This window comes from Triturus cristatus, chromosome 4_1, assembly GCF_964204655.1.
Source record: "Triturus cristatus chromosome 4_1, aTriCri1.1, whole genome shotgun sequence".
Classification (NCBI taxonomy): domain Eukaryota; kingdom Metazoa; phylum Chordata; class Amphibia; order Caudata; family Salamandridae; genus Triturus; species Triturus cristatus.
This window is the reverse complement of record NC_140585.1, coordinates 774647485-774667280: the sequence shown is the minus strand read 5'-3', so window position 1 is coordinate 774667280 and position 19796 is coordinate 774647485. Positions and strand designations below refer to the sequence as shown.

The 19796-nt window shown below is 44.4% G+C and overlaps 1 long non-coding RNA gene across 1 annotated transcript in view; it reads left to right on the top strand.

The window, feature by feature from the left end:
* Positions 1-19796, top strand: part of LOC146855510 (uncharacterized) — a 117749-nt gene that overhangs the window by 58461 nt on the left and 39492 nt on the right. The window contains exon 2 of the long non-coding RNA XR_014980848.1: positions 15458-15627. This is a non-coding gene — a long non-coding RNA (uncharacterized LOC146855510). The remainder of the gene's footprint in view (positions 1-15457; positions 15628-19796) is intronic.

The window sequence follows — 19796 nt, the reverse complement described above, 5'->3', positions numbered from 1 at the left end:
ACAAGCAGGGTAATAACCAGCCTCCTGCGTAACTATCAATTCCTTGTAATGCCAACCCGCCAAAGTGACATTCTGTTCTTCAATATAAAAGTTGTCGCCATACGTGTTGTTATCAGAACCTGGATAACCCATTCCCAGTGGCTTTCTATAATATAAGCAAGGTCCTGGATAGCCAAAACCAAAAACTCCCTTCACTTTGGTAAATTGCGGTGGACGAGTATATGTATAATTTACAAGTGATAACGGATAAGTTGTCCATAAACTAGTGACAGATTCAGTGGGGTAGCAAGCAGTCCCTTCTCCAAAGAATCTCTTTTGTGTATCTAGAAATACATTGATCGGGGCTGTCCTTTTCTTTCTTGTTGGAGGAATAACCTCACCCTTATTATGTAAAGGCACATCATGATAATTTGCAAAACCCATGACACCCCACACAATACCAATAACAACAAAACCACAAGAGCAACACATATTACTTTCTGTTTTCATGTCCACACCATAATATACTGGGGAATAAGAATCACTGGTTGCTCTTCCTCAGCAACCGGTCTACCAAAGGGATGCATAACAACTGATAAAAAAGGGTTAAAATGCTAAGGAAATATACAAGTTCCCAGTGTCTTTCAGAGCCTCACTGGCACAGGCTCCTATTGTCCATGAATATGTTGGCACTCTTGAGCTCCGGCGGTGGAGCTTGCTCTGTCCTAAGCTCTGTTAAAGTATCTATCGTCGATCAAGATGGTATACCTTCAAGGTATACTTCCGTCTTCCCTAACTAATTGTTCAAACAACTAGAATAAAGTAAGCAAAATTCCTTCACTAATCTCTACTAATTCCGTAGGTACTATAACTCAGTAAAACCTGTCTTACACAGTCCATTCCTAATCTTTTTTCTCTCTATACGCAATTTCCCTCAGCAGAGGGTGCAAATTGTACCTGGTAGCCCAAGGCACCATGTGATCAGCGAACAAAAGCTCTTGGATAGCTTATATTTCTGGGGGAACAGCCTCCTTCAACACATACTCATTCTCTTTATCCATGTGCGTCCACATTCGTTGAGCATCGCTGAAGGAGATAAACCGGGGCACCCGTTCACTCTCCGTGTCCCCAATCCCGTCTTTGACCCACAGGTCATAGGGAAGATGCAAGGGAACCCTCCAACAGTGGGTCACATGGACCCAGTTCTTACTGCCAGCAACCTTCACAGCAGTACATGTCACCAACAAAACCTGTTCAGGACCTTTCCAGTGTGGCTCCAAACTTTTCTTCCTCTGGAAATTGCGCAATAGGCAAAAAGTCACCAGGCTGGATATCGTGGCTGGTTCCCTCTAGTGTAGAAGCTAGGGACTCGCGCACCTGTTGGTGAATAGAACACACATTCTCTGTTAACTGGCCAAGGTAATCAAGTAACGGAGAGTACTCAATATCAGAGAACCTACGAGGATGCGGGATGCCCTGACCGCATTAGGAGACAATCCTGTTCTAGAATGTACTGTTGTTCTCTTGACAAAAGAGCTAATGGCAAAGCCTCCGGACACTTTGACCCTGTGGTCTCCTGAATTTTTGCCAATTTCAGTTTGAGAGTACCATTGTACTTCTCACCCAAACCCGCTGACAGTGGATGATTGGCAGCATGACATTTTTGTTTTACATGGAGACCCTCACAAATCAATTGAATCACTTTCACATTAAAATTGCTTCCATTGTCACTCCAGTTAACTCGGGGCAAGCTGAAACGAGGAAAGAACTCTTTCAGGAGTACCTTTGCAGTCATAATGGCTGTATTGTCTTTAGTGGGGTAAGCCTCAACCCATTTACTAAATTCACATACAACGATTAAAATATGCTTAAGATTATTGCATCTCTCTAATTCAATATAGTCTGTTTGAAGGACTTCAAAAGGAAAAGTGGGTGTTTCAAAATTACCAGGTGTTGTCGGGGTACTCTTTCCTAGATTATGCAATATTTCACTATATGCACAGCTGTCTTAGAAATATTGTCATTCTGCGATACAGGGGCTAACAGCTAGGGGTGGGCGGAATTTGCGTAATTGCGTTACGCAAATCTCCGCGAAACAGTAAAAAATCTCCGCGAACACGCAAAAATTCCGCGAACACGCGGAATTGCTTGTTCGCGATGCTTTTTTCCTGTTCGCAATTGCTGTTTGCGTGCTCGAGGAGAAATATCTCGCGAACATGCATTTTGAGAACGCGAACATGCAAAAATTTCGCGAAATCGCGGAAAGCAGACTTTTGAGCAATTTTGCGTTCTCCGCGGAACGTGAAATTACGCAAATTACGCAAATTCCGCGAGCGGAACGGAATTTGCCGCCCAGGCCTACTAACAGCTCACAAATGCCTTTTGCACTAATATGAGCTGGACCATGTGCCATAGTATCCAAAGGAACATATGCATCTGGCAACATCCATCTCTGCTTCCCTGATTTATCAATCCAACATCCTTCCTCATTTAGCTGTGCTGTACTTTGCTGCCATTCAGCTAATTCTTCCATTGTTGCTTCACTTTGTATCTCCTTTACACTTTCAAGGGTATTCTTAAACATGACAACTTCAGGGACCCACCTAGCTGGACCTGCTACAAACATATATTTCACCTTTGTTTGGGCCGTTTCCTTATCTGTCTGATCTGCAAAAGCATTTCCTCTACCCACATCAGTAACCTTCCTGTGGGCGAGACATTTAATTATTGCCAATTTCTTGGGGAGCGTTAAAGCAGACAAAAGCCTCAATATGAGGTGCCCATGCTGAATCTTGGTACCATGGGAAGTAAGGAACCCTTTTTCAGCCCAGAGTCACCCAAAAGTATGCGCAACCCTAAAGGCATACTGACTGTCAGTATAAATGTTGACAACCAGCCCTTCGCACAATTCCCAAGCTTGAAAAGGAGCAGCGAGCTCAGCAGCTTGAGCCGACTGATAGGGGACCCATGATGTCTCTACCACCGTACGCAAAGTAGTGACATCTTAAGCTGCCATTGTGGTACCATCTAGTAAGTTAAAACAAGAGCCATAGACATATAGTTCTCCTTGAGGTTTAGATAAGGGAACATCAGTCAGGTCTACCCGTCCCTTTGTCTCTTCTTCTGTCCGGAAGATACAATCATGTTTATTGACTGCAGTGTTCTCAGAAGTGAGGGGTAGTAATGTGGCTGAATTCAGAGTAGCGCATCTTTTATTTGTAATATGCTTAGCGAACAATGTCAATTCATAGCCAGTAAGACGTTCACTGGTGAGGTGCTGTGTCTTTGTCTTATTCAAAAGTGTATCCACAGCATGGGGTACCATAACTGTGAGGTCAGTATCAAGCACGAGTCCAGCCGATTGTATGATTGAAGGGGCCACAGTCGCAACCGCTCTCAGACAACTCAGGAGGGCCCTTGCGACGGGATCAAGCACAGCAGAGAAATAGGCACACAGCCTTTGCTTATCCTCAAACTTTTGTGTTAGGACTGAAAGCACACAGCCAGCCATCTCATGGTCATAGAGCACAAACGGTTTGCCATAGTTAGATATGCCAAGCACTGGAGCCGAACAAAGTGCAGTTTTTAATTGCTCAAAAGAATACTGGAATTCAGGCATTAAAGGCAAAGGCTCATGCACTGCTTTCGTTGTTAATGTAAGCAAAAGTTTAAATAGTAGGATAGAATTAGGTATCCACTGACGACAGTAGAAAGTGATACCGATAAAAGCGTGCACATCTTTCTGAGTTTATGGAATGGGCATTTTAATAATGGTACTGATGCCCTCAGGGGTCAACCTCCTACCCTCCTTCAACAGTAGGTGACCTAAATAGGTGACCTCCTGTCGATGATACTGAAGTTTAGAAAAAACTTATGTCCATGATGGGCCAAATGCAACAACAACTTCTTTGCTAGCCTGTTCCGTATCAGAAGCAATAAGGATCATCAACATACGGCACTAATATATTACCTGGAGGAAGCGACAAGGAATCCAACTGACATTTTAATGCTTGACTATAAATACTAGGACTCTCTGTATAGCCCTGAGGAGCACGACAGAATCTAAAACTCCTCTCAGCCAGTGTAAACCCAAACAAATATCTACTGTCTGGATGGATAGGAATATTAAAGAAGGCATTTTTCAAATCAATAACAGAAAATATTTCTGCAGTAGAAGGAATCATCGTCAAAAGCGTAGTAATATCAGGAACCACAGGTAACTGTGGAACTACTATTTTACCTTGCGCAGATCGATCACAAAATGATAAACTTTATCAGTGTCCTCAATGGAGCCAAGGGTGCCCTTTTAAGAATCAGAATGATAGGAGTGTTACAAATATTGGCAGACGTTTCCTCAACCACTCCCTTTTGTATCAAACCCTGAATAATCTGAAGAAGAGCCCATTCTCCTGCCTGCAGTATCTTATACTGAGGAATGCAAGGCAAAACAATATTCTCTTTAACTTGTAAACAAAAACTGGTGGTATATGCAACAGCCCTATGTCCGTGTCACCTGTAGCCCATAGAGTGGGTGGGATGTCAGCAAATTCAGCAGGGAGGGGTGCATCCTGAGACAAACACTGCTTGGTACTCACATCGGGACCCATAGTAATATAGACACCCGCAGAAGAGCAATAAATAGTAGTATCCAACTTCTTCAGCAAATCCAAACCCATCAAATTCTCACCACAGTTGGATGTCAACAAAAACTGAGATTCCACAGTAATAGGACCAACAGTCAATGCAAGGGGTCGTGAAATGGTGCTTACAACCGATACACCTGAAAAACCTACAGAAACTTTATTGTGGCCAGACAGGGCCAGCCCAGGGACCATATGTTGAGAAACAGAACTCTTTGTCGCACCTGTGTTCACTAAAAATTCCTTAGTCGAACCTTGCATATCCGCTGTAACATAAGGGCCACACTGATCTACAGGTATCTGAACTGGTCCCTCTTCCTGATCCTGGCTGTCGTAGCTATAGGACATACCTGTCACCTCATCCGTATTGTAATCATCATGTAAATACTGGCCATCACGAGGGTCATCAAAGTAATTATTATCAGAACGACCCTGTGACACCGTAGCATTCTGAGCTCTCTCTGTCCCACGACCTCTCCCACCAGAACCTCGCCCTCTAGGAGCTGCAACTTTATGTAAAAGCATAGGGCACTGGCTATGCCAATGACCTTCCTCCTTACAATACGCACACTGATTTTGCCTTAAAGGTGTAGTTGAAGGCTGCCTGCTGGTACGTGGAAGCTGTCTAGAAGGACCCCCTCGTCTCCTACTATTTCCCCATGACACTTGTAAAAACATCTTAGTTTTTAAATCCTTATGTTTCTCATCAGTCCTATCCTTTTCCTCCTGATCTCGGTGTTCGTAATACTGAGCCATATTCAAAATAACAGAAGGGAAAAAGGTGGATCAAGTACTCTCAGATGCCTGTAAGCGAGTTATAAATTCAGGAAGAAAATTAGAAACAAATCTGTCAACAAGCAATCAGACTCCTTCCTCAATAGACCTATCCTGTCCACTATAGTCCAAAAACGTATATTCAAACTGAGTAGAGAAATCAGACACACTTTCATCCTTCTTCGGTTGACAAGCCGTCAATTTTTCCAAGCTTACCTTCTTAGGCGGAATAAGGGAATGCATATATGCAATAATTCAACCTGGCAACGCAAGTATCTCGGGGTTTATCATCTGGTTTCCTTTCCTGATCCCATCCTTTAATCACATCCCACGTACCACCCAACTCCGCGACGTGGTCTTGAGTATAAACCTGTCTCTAAACATCAACCGGAACAAGAAGACCAAAAACATTTCAATATCAGCAAGAATCATTACTGTAGAAGAGGAAGCCTCTGTTAATTCTTTAAAATAAGCTGTAGGATTTTTCATAGGATCAAGAAAATGAGTATTAAGGGCTAGAACCTCACTCCCTTTCCATGGACTATAAACCCATTGTTCCTGAAAACGGGCCGCTACAGCCGGTCTAGTGAAATTACCGTGCTAATCCACTATCTCAGGTATTTATGGGTGATATATGGGATGGACCTCTCACATCGGAAACTGAGTGATCTGAGTAGGGCTCCTCTCATGTAGTCTACCCCTGTAGGCAACTAGAGTTGTAACAATCCCATAGACAAATCATACACACAATCTCTAATATCAAATACAATTTGAGGTGCTTCTGTCCCAATGTGTTTTTGCCAAAGACTAATCAATGTAGCAGAGATATGCTTAAGGGCATGTTGCTGTATAAAGGGTTCAAAATCTTGCATAACTTCCCAAATATCCTCCACACTATAGATCGCATTACGAGCCCACCGTGCAGCCTGGTCAGCTATTACTTGTTTCTCTTCACCCCCTATCCCAGATCGCACTAACGGGCCTATTCACTCCTTGAATTTCATCCAGTCTCTATCCTCAAACCCACGTACTGGCGTCTCAGCATTCAAAGGCGTGGGAGGATGAAAAACCATTGAGGGAGAAGCAACTGAGGTAACAGGCACAATCGTTGTTAATGTTTGCACCGGAAGAGAAAGAACAGCAGAGGATATAGGAGTGGAGACAGTAGATGTGCTGGGGGTCACAGTTGCCAAAGATGGCGAGAACAAAGAAGGACCGGGAGGTGCCATAAAGCTGTCAAAACAACAACCGTAGATACGGGAACAGCCGAAGCAGACGTAACAGGCTGCTGTGACTATATGAGAATGGCGGGATATATCCTCTGCAGGGCATAAAGAGGCGGGGTCGAATATCTAGCAACTCCTCTACAAAGGTATCATTTTCTTCTTTGGCCAAATAAGACTTATCAATATGCAACTGAAATCTCCTATCTTCTCATTTAATTCCAGACTCCTGTCTTACTCTATCATATGCCACAGCTTTCTGTGTCAATGTTTTCATTTTCCCTGTCTAGCCTCCTTCTGCCAGGTGCTGAGGGAGTCAAACATGGACTGTCTACTTCTTTTCTTAAATAAGTGCCCCTGTAAAAACCCAATTTTTTGTTCCCATCAACGGCCACTGCAACTCGGCATTGTTCCTCGTATATTTGTGCCAGAATGTACTAAACATAATAGGGCCAAGACCATGTTACACATACATTTAAAAATTAGGGCTGCCTTCAGGAGGCGCAGGCTGAGTTTCTTCCATTTGAGAAACTGCAGAGAAACAACGACAACACAAAGTCCAAATCTTACTGAGTCCAGGCATTTTAAACGGAAAACAAGTTTGTTATTTTTACATGGAAAAGTAGTTGCAAGTACTTTTATCAAAACAGTCATCTGACCGTACCAAACTCAAACCATAATGGTACCATATCCACAAAGAACCAAAACAAACTCACCTGATACCAGAAGCACATACAGACCAGTTCTCCACTGCTGACTCTTCAGACCAAGTGGTCAGATTCAAGGGTTTCACCGTTCAGGACTCCAGTCGGGATGACCACTGGGTGAGGCACCATCCGGCGAGACAGAAGGGGAAGCTGCAAGCAAATATTACTCTTTGTGCAGGGATCCCTGAGCTGTCAGTCCGACCCAATGATGTCCTCGGCCTGCCCCCTGTCTACAGAAAGGGGATGGATCAATCACCCGAAGGAGTCCCTGTTCGGGTGCCAACTGAAGGAACTGGCCCAATTAGGGTCACCAGGGTCACTAATGACCACCTCTCTGCCTTCCATACCAAATGAAGAGTCAGTAAGTCAGTACAGAATACAAACCAATAACTGTTTATTCTCACAGAGCGGAGCCCGGTCTGCCGAGTCGCTAGGAGTGCTGCAGAGGGGACTGAAATCAACAAGCATAGAGATACATTATGCACATTTTGTAACTGGGCTAAAACACGCTGACAGTGGAATTTTCCAGGCAGCTGCAGCTAAGCAGTGGTATACAGAAAAAAAAGTGTAAACTCTCATATCTTACACAAAGTTACAGAGTCAGAGGTTGCTCCATTCGAGCCGCCACCAGACAAGTGGGAGAAGCCTCTATCTAGTGAGAAAGGTATGCACCAATACCCATTACGGGAACAGATCTACATGGCAGAAAACAAAACTTATAGTGGAGCGTTTCTGGCAATCAAACTAAATCAGTTTCGAACAGCCTAAAATGGCGCCTGCAAAGAAAATGGCACAGTGAATGCTAACTTACATAGGGCAACGCACTAACGTGAACATTTCTAGTTTAACACAACCTAGATGAGACTTATTCTTGGGGAACTGCTCTGTCCGTTTATAGGGCAGAGTATCTGGGACGGATAGCTTCAGATCATTTTCCCTTCTGTTGTCTCTGGTGTGGAAGTGGCCCCCTCCATAGGATCTCTACTTGGCAGCTCTTTGTGGTAGTACTTCACAATGTACATTCTGTACGATAGTAGGGGAACACAGTGACCAGTTTTTGCTGAAAGCACTGGCTTCGTATGATTCAGTGAAGCTGTAGTACTTTCGTTTTTTTACTGCATTTGTTCTATGTTATGGATCAGGTGTCGCAGGCTGCAGTGAAGGCGGTCGTTCTTTCATCGGATATCGAAAGATTGTTCAACACCATTCTATGGCCTTATTTATTTGCATTGCGTATGTCACTAGGGTTCAATTCTAGGATCCTTTGGTGGATTTATACTACTCCATGCCCAACCATTAGTCAGGGTGCTCACTGGTCACAGGTGTTACAGCAATGGTCCACTGGGCACAGCACCAGTCAGGGAAGTCCATTGTCACCCTTGTTCTTTGGCCTGGTGATGGAACCTCTGGCCTGCTTGCTTCACTGTAAGTGAGCTGTGTGGGGCATTTGATTACCCCACAGAGCACACATTGTTTTCATGTATGCAGATGCTAATATACTATATTTGAGACACTTTGCAGGTATCCTACCAAAGGTAATGATGTTACTTACCGGCAGCTTGTGGCCGGATGTCTGGGCTGAAAGTAAATTGGAGTAAGTCCTGTCTCTACTCACTGGCTCCTGTGCCTGGACTAGACTGACTGGCTACAAGTGCCACTCCTGTGAGATGGAGGGCTGATACCTTCTGGTATCTGGGTATACAGATACATCATGATGGTGCATGCCTGCTCGGTGGGTACTTGGGTCGGCATTTGAAGGGCTCCCTCACATTCTTGTGTGATCTTCCTTTGTACCCAATGGGCCGGGTTGTGATAGCTAAAATTTTGTTGCTCCAATGGGCTCTCTGTTATTTTACAGCCCTACCACTGATTTTGCCAAAGGGATTGTTTTGGGGAGCTTGAAGCACTCCTCCAACAGCTAACCCTAGGGCAGGAACAAGAGAAAGGTAGCACTCTATAAGCTCCAGGGCCCTCTAGAAGGGGGACGTTTTGGCACCCAAATTGCGAAGCCTACTATATGGCAGCTTAAATACAATGGCCTATGTGATGGTTGACCCCAGGGCGGGATACTGTGCAGATGGGGCTCGTAAGGGTTCTTACTTTATGAAGCAGTCTTTGGCACAGTGCCCTTGCTGGAGAAATTACCACAGGCTGTATGGGTGGTTAGGCAGTGCAGGTCGTGCTTGAAAGTATGTTTGGTACATCAGTAATAGTATGCTCCAGCGATCCCCCTCTGGCTTTCTCTGAGATTTCCTGTACTGTTGGGTCAACATAATCATTGTGTGTGAGCTTGTGATGTTGATGGTGGGGAGTTAGTTCTCTTTAGGTACTTTACATTGCAATGATACTTTAGCAGATGCCTTGTGTTAAAAAATGGGTTTATGGTTGGCAGAGTCTACACCCTGTCCAAGCATGAGCAACACTTCTAGTGAGGGTAAGTCATATAAACACCCTAAATTAACCTGTGCTCACCCTCTGGAGCTTTGGCACACAGCAATCAGGCTTAACTTAAGAGGCAATGTGTAAAGTATTTGTGCACACTTTCATTTCAATAACACAGTGAAAACACCACAGAAAGACTCCACACCAGTTTAGGAAAATAGAGAATATTCATCTGAGTACAACACGACCAAAACTACAAACATTCAATTAGTAGATTTTCTGGTATGAATTTCTAAAGATTAAGTATAAAAACAGTGATTAGAAGTCACTAGCGGTCAAAAAATTACTTGAAGTCGCGAGGAATAGGTACAAATCCAAAGCGCCGGACGAAGGCGAAGGAGGGCAGGCTGGCAAAAGAACTCACCCAGGGTCCACTGGAAAAATACCTTGTATAAAAAAGCAAAGCATTGACGTAGAGTACACGATGAGTCAGCATTTTCTCCACAGTCAGGTATCTTCATCGAGCCTTGCTCGGTGCTGCACAGTTGTGGAGCCTCACCGACATTGTTGATGGCTTGGTGCTGCGTAGTCATCAAACCTCACAGTCATTACCCATGTCATTTCTTAATCGGCACTGCGTCAAAATATACTACCTTGATTACAACTGAAACAAAGGGGCCACTGCATTGATTTTTTAAGAAAACAACTGCAGAACCCACTTCTAAGGCCCAGGACTGGAAAGGGAACCTCAGGAAGGAGTAGGACTCACTGATGCAGAGTCCAGCAGCACCAGCAGATCTGCAAGAAGTCTTGTGTGCCCCTGATATTGGGATGGACCTCTCACATTGGAAACTGAGTGATCTGAGTAGGGCTCCTCTCATGTAGTCTACCCCTGTAGGCAACTAGAGTTGTAACAATCTCATAGACAAATCATAAACACGATCTCTTAATATCAAATACAATTTGAGGTGCTTCTGTCCCAATGTGTTTTTGCCAAAGACTAATCAATGTAGCAGAGATATGCTTAAGGGCATGTTGCTGTATAAAGGGTTCAAAATCTCGCATAACTTCCCAAATATCCTCCACACTATAGATCGCATAATGAGCCCGCCATGCAGCCTGGTCAGCTATTACTTGTTTCTCTTCACCCCCTATCCCAGATCGCACTAACGGGCCTATTCACTCCTTGAATTTCATCCAGTCTCTATCCTCAAACCCACGTACTGTCATCTCACAAGGCCCACTGAATGAAGTACCTTGATCCTGGTTGCAAGAGCACGATGCAGGGTGCAGCAAAGTGACGCATTGGTGTCGATCCTGCTGTAAAGTGCATATGTCAATTTTCTCCATGCAATGGTGGTGATGCACCAGCTCCAAAGATGAGTGCCAAAGCCGAGATGTGTTGGTTCCAAAGCCAATATGCTCGGTTTCTCTGCGCAGTCAAGGGAATGAGTCGATCATCTCTCACTGCAGTGGTAGTGATGCAGTGGTTTCGATGCATCTGTTCTGGTGGCAATGAGCTGGTTCTGAGTGTGATGCACCGGTTCTGTTCTGCCAACAGCAGCAATGTGTTGATGCTGCTTCACACAGCAGAGGACGCGCCGGTTCCACTGGAGTAAGCACCTAGATCCACTTCCAAAGGACCAGGCACAGGCAATGTGTCGAAACTTTGATATACCTGAGTCTAAAAACAGGAGGCAAGTGAGCATGCCCCTGGATATCACTTTGGCTCAATAGAGTCCAGTTCTTCCTCAGCAGGGGCTGAGAGTAACAGGCGGAAGGGAAACAAGGCATAAAAGCAGCTCTTGTAGCAGCTCAACAGCCCTTCTTCCTAGCAGAGTATATTTTCAGGTCCAGGAATGTCTGATTTGGTGGGGTCATACACCCAGTACTTATACCCAGTTGTGCCTTTAAAGAGGAGGAGACTTCAACGAGGGGCTTTGAAGTTCACAGAGGTCCACCCTTCCCAGCCCTTGCTCGAGACTCACTACTGGGGGTATGCAACACTTTGCATCAGGACAGGACACAGCCCATTCAGGTGTAAATGTCAGCTTTTCCTCCCCATCCTGCCCAGGATGATCCATCCAGATGCTGCTGGCCACTCAGTCACACCTTACCTTCCTTTGTGTGTGGCTGTCTAGGGAGAATGCACAAAGTCAAGCTGTCAGCCACACCAGACGTATATTGGAGACAGGCTGCCAGCACACAGAGCTTTAACATCAGAGAAATGCTGTCTTTCTAAAAGTGACCTTTTTAAAAGAGTAATGTTAAATCCAACTTTGCCAGCAAAAAGGATTTATTGCTGCCATTCCAATGATGTTAAACATGACATAGCTACTCCTTCTCTACCAGGAATTGACAGCTAAAAAGCGTAATATGGAATTCCCAATGTTAACGTATGAGAGGAGTAGGCCTCACAGTAGTGAAAACTACATTTAGATTTTTTTTACTATCCGGATATGTTAAATTTTAAAGTAAATCTCCTGCCTTTTACTTACACAGCATCCTGCTCTATGGGCTACCTAGAACCTACATTAGGGGTGAATTAGATGTAAAAATGGGGAATTTAAGGCTTGGCAAAGGGTTTTAAATGCCTTTTTATTTTATTTTTTATCTTATTTTATTATTATACGAAGCCAATCATGAAAAAAAAATAGTCCAGTTATTAAATGCACACAATACTTTCGGTGAAGGATAACCACCAACTTTGAAGCACATTGCAATTGCATCTTCAATGTACAGTATGGCAAAATAAATAGAAAAGTGAACATACCATTATATAATCGACTGGGTAATGACAATATATTAATCAGAAGTATCAGAAAAACACAAATATCCAACAACAATCCAAAACTTCACCGTAATCTTGAATTAACTAATGTTAATAGGCCAATAGCTCAAGCAGATTGATTTGTAGTAGTAGAATTAACATTGATGTATGGATCCCAGCTGAACCTCGCCCAAATGTGATTGATTTTTTACATAGAGGGAGGCCCCCTTGTTTTTGTCAGTCTGAGTTCAAACTCATAAATGTGCCCCATAATTGCCCTTTATTCAGCTACCCTACGAGGTGAAGAAGAAACCCAGGCTCTGGTGATGCAGAGCCTGGCTACCACAATGATGATAGATAATATTTCGTTTTAACCAGAATGGCATCTATGAAAATGGACTGCTTGTTGATAAGTACAACTTTAACACACCATACACCTCAAGCCTCTCAATCATGTAGATCAATGTAAAGATGCTTACAGGCGTATGTAGGAGATAGATTTATTGAGCAAATCAGTAGAACAGGTGAGCGCCCGATAACACAGCTTCTTCTCCAGGACGCCAGTGCAACTGACCCCAGGATTAGAATCTAAACCAGAACCTAGCAAGGTTCCACGTCTCGCTCACAAGCACGAATTAAAGGAACACAAACATGTGTAATAATCAACATACAACAATCAACGATGTCAATTTGTTCATTTAGGAAATCACATTGTGCATATATTGTTTCTGTGCCAACTTCAATCCACAAACATATATTTTTTAAAATACTACATGTACTTAACTAATCCAATCAAGGGAGTAGTTAGGAAATTGAATTTCCACCCACTTTTTCACTCAAGGAATACATTTCCCCCCAGAGTCATTGATATCAACACATTCAAGTGCCTGGGGTCTTAGTTCCCCTTCTTCCAATGTTTGAAAATGATTGTTATTGCAACTGTACAATTTAACTAAGGTGTAAAACTGGACATTTACTAGTGACATTTTCTTACTTCATACTTACCTGATTTAACAATGGATGTCTTTCCAACATTTGATTTATTTCCTCCATTTCCATGTGTCTCATCTACTTGTTCACTTCATAACTCACTTTGGTCCATTCACTTAACATTTTGTTGGCTTCCTACCTTTCTGCCCTTCTCACTGTTCATGTTCCTATTTTCTTTAGCTGTTTTCCAAATTATCAATCTAATCATCTTTGGCATGTCCAGTTGGATAATCTCTATCAACTCCTTCCATTGCCCCTTCTTAACATCATACATTACCTTGTATTTTCCTTCCAGTCATCCAATCTTGCTTTGCCTTCTTTCAGTCCCTTGGACTTCCATTCATCATTCAATTCTATGTGAAAAATGATTTGTCAGCTTTCCAAATTACTCAGTCTAATTCAGTTTGTAATCACATAAACATATATTTGTAATAAGATGTGTATTACCTAAACCATTTTCCAAGCTTGAGTTTTTCCATCCCTCACACTCCTTTTAGTAAACCATGACCTATGTTGCATGTGTACTTAAGTTCTATCCTGCTTCAATTACCTTTCCTTCTCCACTCATTCAGTCTGCTATCATTCTCTCCTGATGTTGCTATGTCTTTGTAACAAACAAAAGTTTATAACAGCTAGTGTTCATAAATTCTGTGTTTGGGGATCACATGCCCAAAAACCTTTGTAGTACCATTGTGGCCTAATATGAAATGCTTTGACTGTAGTTAAGTTACACCTTTGGCCTTACAATGACAGTCTGGTCACAGATAAGACTTAAGAATGTGATGTAAAACACATCTGTCCGAATCTCCTGGGCTCAATACAGTATAGCGTGTAGTACCCTACACCCTGCCGTTACACATGTTGACATTCAGTAAGACATTGTGGTCCACAGAAACCAGTCTCATGAGATGAGGGACTGTTATCTAGCATGATGCTACGGTAGAGGACATGGCCCTTTTCCCACTACCTGGTTATGTCAAGAATTTATGCAGAGCCTTGCAAATACCAATTGGTAAGCAGTAAGGCGGCCCGCTACAAAGGACATCACAAACTTTGCAAATGGCAACATTGTCTTCCATGGGCAATTTGTTACCCCTCATCACTCAACAGAATTTGAGACCACAACCTCACAATACACATCCAATTTAGTGCATCCATGACATATTGTGCAAGTGGTGTGCGACCCTATAGAATCAAAACTGAGGATACAGAAGCATAGGGGTCATCCTCATCTACACGATGATTAGTACCTGTAACCTGTATCGCATAAGGGAGTAACTCAGATTACATTGCAAGGTTTGTGACATATGTACTACATAATCTAATGTCATCTCCAGACAACAAAATGACATGTCCACAATGAGGCAATGGTAGCTGCTCAGTAAGGCAAATACATCATATTCATTATTTTGACCAAGAACAACATGGATGTTGCACATGTCAAAGTTAAGCACACAAGAACACTTTGCTCTGCATTCAGGTTAGCTCAGCCTTCTACACAACCATTGATCTACAGTGGCATACAAAACATCATGAAGAACCATTTTCACATCCATATATTGTCCAGGACATTCATGTAACCACACCTCATACTGAACATCTACAACTAGAGAATGAGAAAGCAAACCATCCCCATGAAACTTGTGCATCCAGAACAAAAGGTTACTACATGTTGTCCCAAATGGAAGTAACCCCTACAGCTACTGCCATGTGTCATGTGATTTGAAGGATCATGAGTGACAACATGTTGTAAAGGTACCCATAGATCCCGACTGTAACACTATGGAGATATTACAGAGGACCCTGCCAATAGTAGTGTAGTAATGTGTGTGCTGTTAACAATTGGTAAGTTCATGGCATAGATGCTGTTTAATTGCATGTACCACACCGTGTGCAAGGTGAATGTACAATGCTGGACACTGGACGCAAAGTTAAATAATGTAATTCTCAAACACTTCTAGATAAGTACCTTTTTCCCATTTTCTGTTTCAGCGGGCCAAGGCTATGCACTATTGCCATGGGTGATGACACCAGCACAGTGGGGCTACAATGTGGCACTGCGCCACACAAGGGCCATAGTCAAAAGGACATTTGGAGTGCTAAACCCAAGGTTTCGGTGCCTGGACATGTCAGATGGAAGGTTCCTGAATAGCCCGGCCTTGGTATGCAAAATTATACTTGCATGTTTCATACTCCACAACATTTGTGTAAGGACAAATACACCTCTGTCTGATGATATAGAAGAGATGTAAAATCCTAATGATGGGGTGGAGGAAGAAGTGGATCAGAGTCAACCTTCTACTTCTGCAGCAGCAACTTTGAGGGATGCAATAATTAACAACTTCTTCACAAAATGTCACATCACATTTTGTTAGCACGTATAGCTTTGCACCAATATTTTCACCTTATGATGTATTTTAATAAACAATCACTTCACCAATACCTTGTATGCTTGGTTCGAGAAATTAGAAGGTGAACAATCAAGAAAACTGAAGTAGTACAACTAATAGTGTCACACAGAGCGATCACCTAGTTGAGAATATGACAATATCTAAACCATGACCTAGAATGCTAAAATGTTTTGTGAATCGGAACTATAGATCGCATATGGACTATCATTGTGAAATACAATGTGCTTATTTTACGTTATGTTATGTTATAAGAAACTTATAAAGCGCTCGTTCACCAACGGCTTCTTGGCGCTAAGGGAGACGTGATGCAGCACTAGAGGAAAGGGAGCTAGTTATCGTATGCCTGAGAGAACAGTCATGTCTTCAGCTGTTTCCTGAACAGAGCATAAGAGGTGGCCGTCCTCAACTCCATCGGGAGCAAATTCCAGAACTGAGGAGCTAAGACTCCAAATCGAGAACCTCCAAGTTTCTTGAGTTTGAAGGTGGGGGTGACTAGCAGATTCAAGTGAATAGATAGTAAGTTGCGAGTGGGGACGTAACGTAGAATCTTAGATGAACCAAAGGCTGGGCTATTCCCATAAAGAGCTTTAAAGATAGTGCATCCCATCTTAAAAAGTCCGTGCATAGCCTTATTGTGTTGTGCCCTAGGCACCATTAGGTCCATCTTCTCATACAAATTTAGGAGTCAAGACAATGTGCATCTGGTGCTTCAATGTAGCTGGAGCCACACTGCTCAAATATGTTTCAAAGTTTTGACAAACAATCTTTATGTACTGTTTCACACTGGAAATATGTTCACTGACAAATGTCCTAAAGATACATGACAATGGTGATCAGGATTGGTGGGGAGGCTGAAGAATCAAAGGATAAGGGAGTCAGACTAACTGATGAATCAATACAGTGTAGGGACTACCCTACACCAATCATAGACATATTGTCCGGCCTTACAGGTGATACTATCACTATACCTCACACATGTGTCGCTGTAATGATATACGTCCCACACGGCTCATCCGCGCCGAGGCCGCTCCTCATCTATCCATCCCATGCTATTAGGACACCCCGCGCCTTCCGAGGCCAGGCCGTCTCCGCCCTGGTGTCTGTCACCGAGCCCTGCTTGGCCCACTGAGCCGTTTCCAGGCCAACCGACCTGCCATTGAAGTGGATGAGGCCTAGGCCCTACTCCCCTGGTCCAGCGGCTGGACTCCCTTGTGGAGCTAGAGCGCTGACCCAGCTGTGAGAATGTGCCTGCCGGCACCATGCTGCTACTGGTGACTACCACCAATCTCAGCCACTATTCAGGGCCATAGGACTCCCGGAGGAGCTCGACCGCTGACCCAGCGTTAGGAGTGTACCTGCCGGATACCATGCTGCTACTGGTCACTACCACCAATATCAGCTGCTGTCCCAGATCCACAAGGCTCCCCAGAGGAACTAGAGCACGGACCCATCTCTCGAAATGTACCTGCCCTGCACGATGCTGCTACTAGTCAGTACCACCAATCTCAGGACTCGGCGATCTCCTGGCTGGGCCTCCGCAGACCACCCGCCATCTTGTATACTTCCTGGTCCCTGCCGGGATTGCGCTCCGGGGAGCACCTGGTCCGGGACCTGTCATCACTCCCCCACCGGGGCCTGGAAACAGACGGACTGGGCGATTATTTACCCGACTCAGCGGTTGGCCCCCAGCACGACCGTGGACTTGCAGGGGAGCACGGCAGATCTTTAGAGCGCCCACCATCTTCTCTCCCTTCTGGCGCGGACTGGTCCCGCGATCCGGGAGCCGCTGGGCCTAGGACCTGCGGGGTACGCTGAACAGGGCACAAAGGAGAGGCCGGCCCCAAGGACTGTCTGTCCTGTGCCTGACTCCATGATGGCGGCCATGGCCTCAAAATCGGCACCCTAAAAAAACCCTGCATGCCAAGACCGACCTCTCTAGGTGCTGTGCCTCTCCGGTGTCAACCATAAGATGGCTTCCCAGGGCTCCGAATTTCCAAGCTGACAACGAATAGCCCCACCGACAACAGTACACACAAAGAAGATGTTACTACTCATTCAAAGGAGCAGGTGTCTCGTCAATGTTCGCAAATCTCACCGAGTACCGAGTTTGGGTGGACTACAGGAGTGAGCCCCTACAAGTAATGCTGGGCCCCCGCAGTATAACACCTCCACCAATGTGCTGAACATCGCCAACTGCACTGAGCGCTAATTGTGGTGTCGACATTGCCCTGTGCTGCACAAATTACTGGTTGTCTTCCCTGCCCGCGAGCTTGATTGCTTCGTCCCGTGCCTGCGTGCTGCCGGCCGCCTCGGCCCCCCGCACCTTCCCGACTTGGGGCTTCCTGTATGGCCACATAATTAGCAGGTCTGGCCGGCTGCTTGGGATGCGGAAACTCCTGCTGACACTTGTGAACTTTTGCGCCCTAACTAGCCCCAGCTGCACGATGCTGGGTGCGCGGCAAGGGGTGTAGCCTGCAGTGCCAGTCCTGCCCTGCGCTGCTCATCTCGTCTCTATATCCTTTCTTCCTCCTACCCCTTTACCCTATCCCCTTACCCTTCCTTGCTCCATTAACCTTGTCCCCTGTGTTCTTTAAATGCTTTTCGTGATACTTATGTAACTTGTCACTGTTGTAAAATTGTAACATTAGTGTTTCTCATGTAAAACGCTTGCTCCTATCCCCTCACCCCCAAATCTCTCCCCTTACCTGCTACACCGCCTAGCCCCCTGTCCTTTGTGCCCTTTGACTAAGCACTCCTTCTCCCCTTGTTGGGGAAAGATCCAATATTTATACTCTGGAGTCTCAGCGAACCCGCTGAGAGAGTCCACAGTGCCAAGGGAGCCACTCACAACTGAGATATGGTATGGCCCCCCTTGCCAAAGCACTCCCTCTCCCCTTTTTGGGGAATGGATCCAGTATGTAGGCCTTGGAGTCTCAGAGACCCCTCTGAGAGAGTCCACCGCATAAAGGGAACCTCTCGCAACAGAGATGGGGAAATGATACCACTTCCCCTATGATCACAGCTTACTGGACTTTGGACGCAGCTTTGACTCGTCTTCCGGTTTGTGTCCCCATCGCCCTCCCCCCCTCTTTCCACGCTGTGTCTCTCCCCCTCCCCTTTCACTCCTTCATTCTCTGTCTACTTCCCCTGCTCCTTACCCCCTCCCCTGAATCTCTCCCCTTGACTGCTTTTTCCCTTACGTATATTTGCTTATTGTTTATCTCGACCTAACAAGTAACTATTTTGCCATGCTATTATAACTGTGCAACCTATGTAACGATGTAACCTGCAACTATGATCGTATACTCATGTAAAGTGCTCTGATACCTCCGGGTCTAGCCCGCTATATAAAACCTTTAAAATAAAATAAATAAATAACATTTGTAAATGTCTTGCATTACAAACAGTGTGTATGATTCATCTTTCAACACTGCCCTGAACTTACTTTGCCATGACACTCGCAGCACAAATGCTGACATTTTAGGTTAGCCATGGGACAACTGAGAAAACATCAGCATTCACTATTGTGAAAGTAGGTCAAATAGGATGGCAATGACAACAATGCATGGATGTCCTATGTCAACCACCATGAGTGTGGCATGGCAATTAATGTTGTCAACTGGCACTATCCTCATCCCATCACACTTACTGTATGTATACAACCAATCAAACAAATCTGCCAGACACATGAGTAAAGTGCGTCAGGGTCAGGGACACCAACGAGCATGTCCAATACATACAATTAACTTAAAACTAATCACAGCCTCAAAGGGTTATGCATTTGTTTAAGACTTGCCACAAAAATATGGAACGACAATGAAGTGGCATCATTTACCTCTGTAATTCCACAACAACATTTTAAATGATGATTGGATAGGTCGTATAATCTAGGTATTTGTTAACACTACAAGTCAACATAT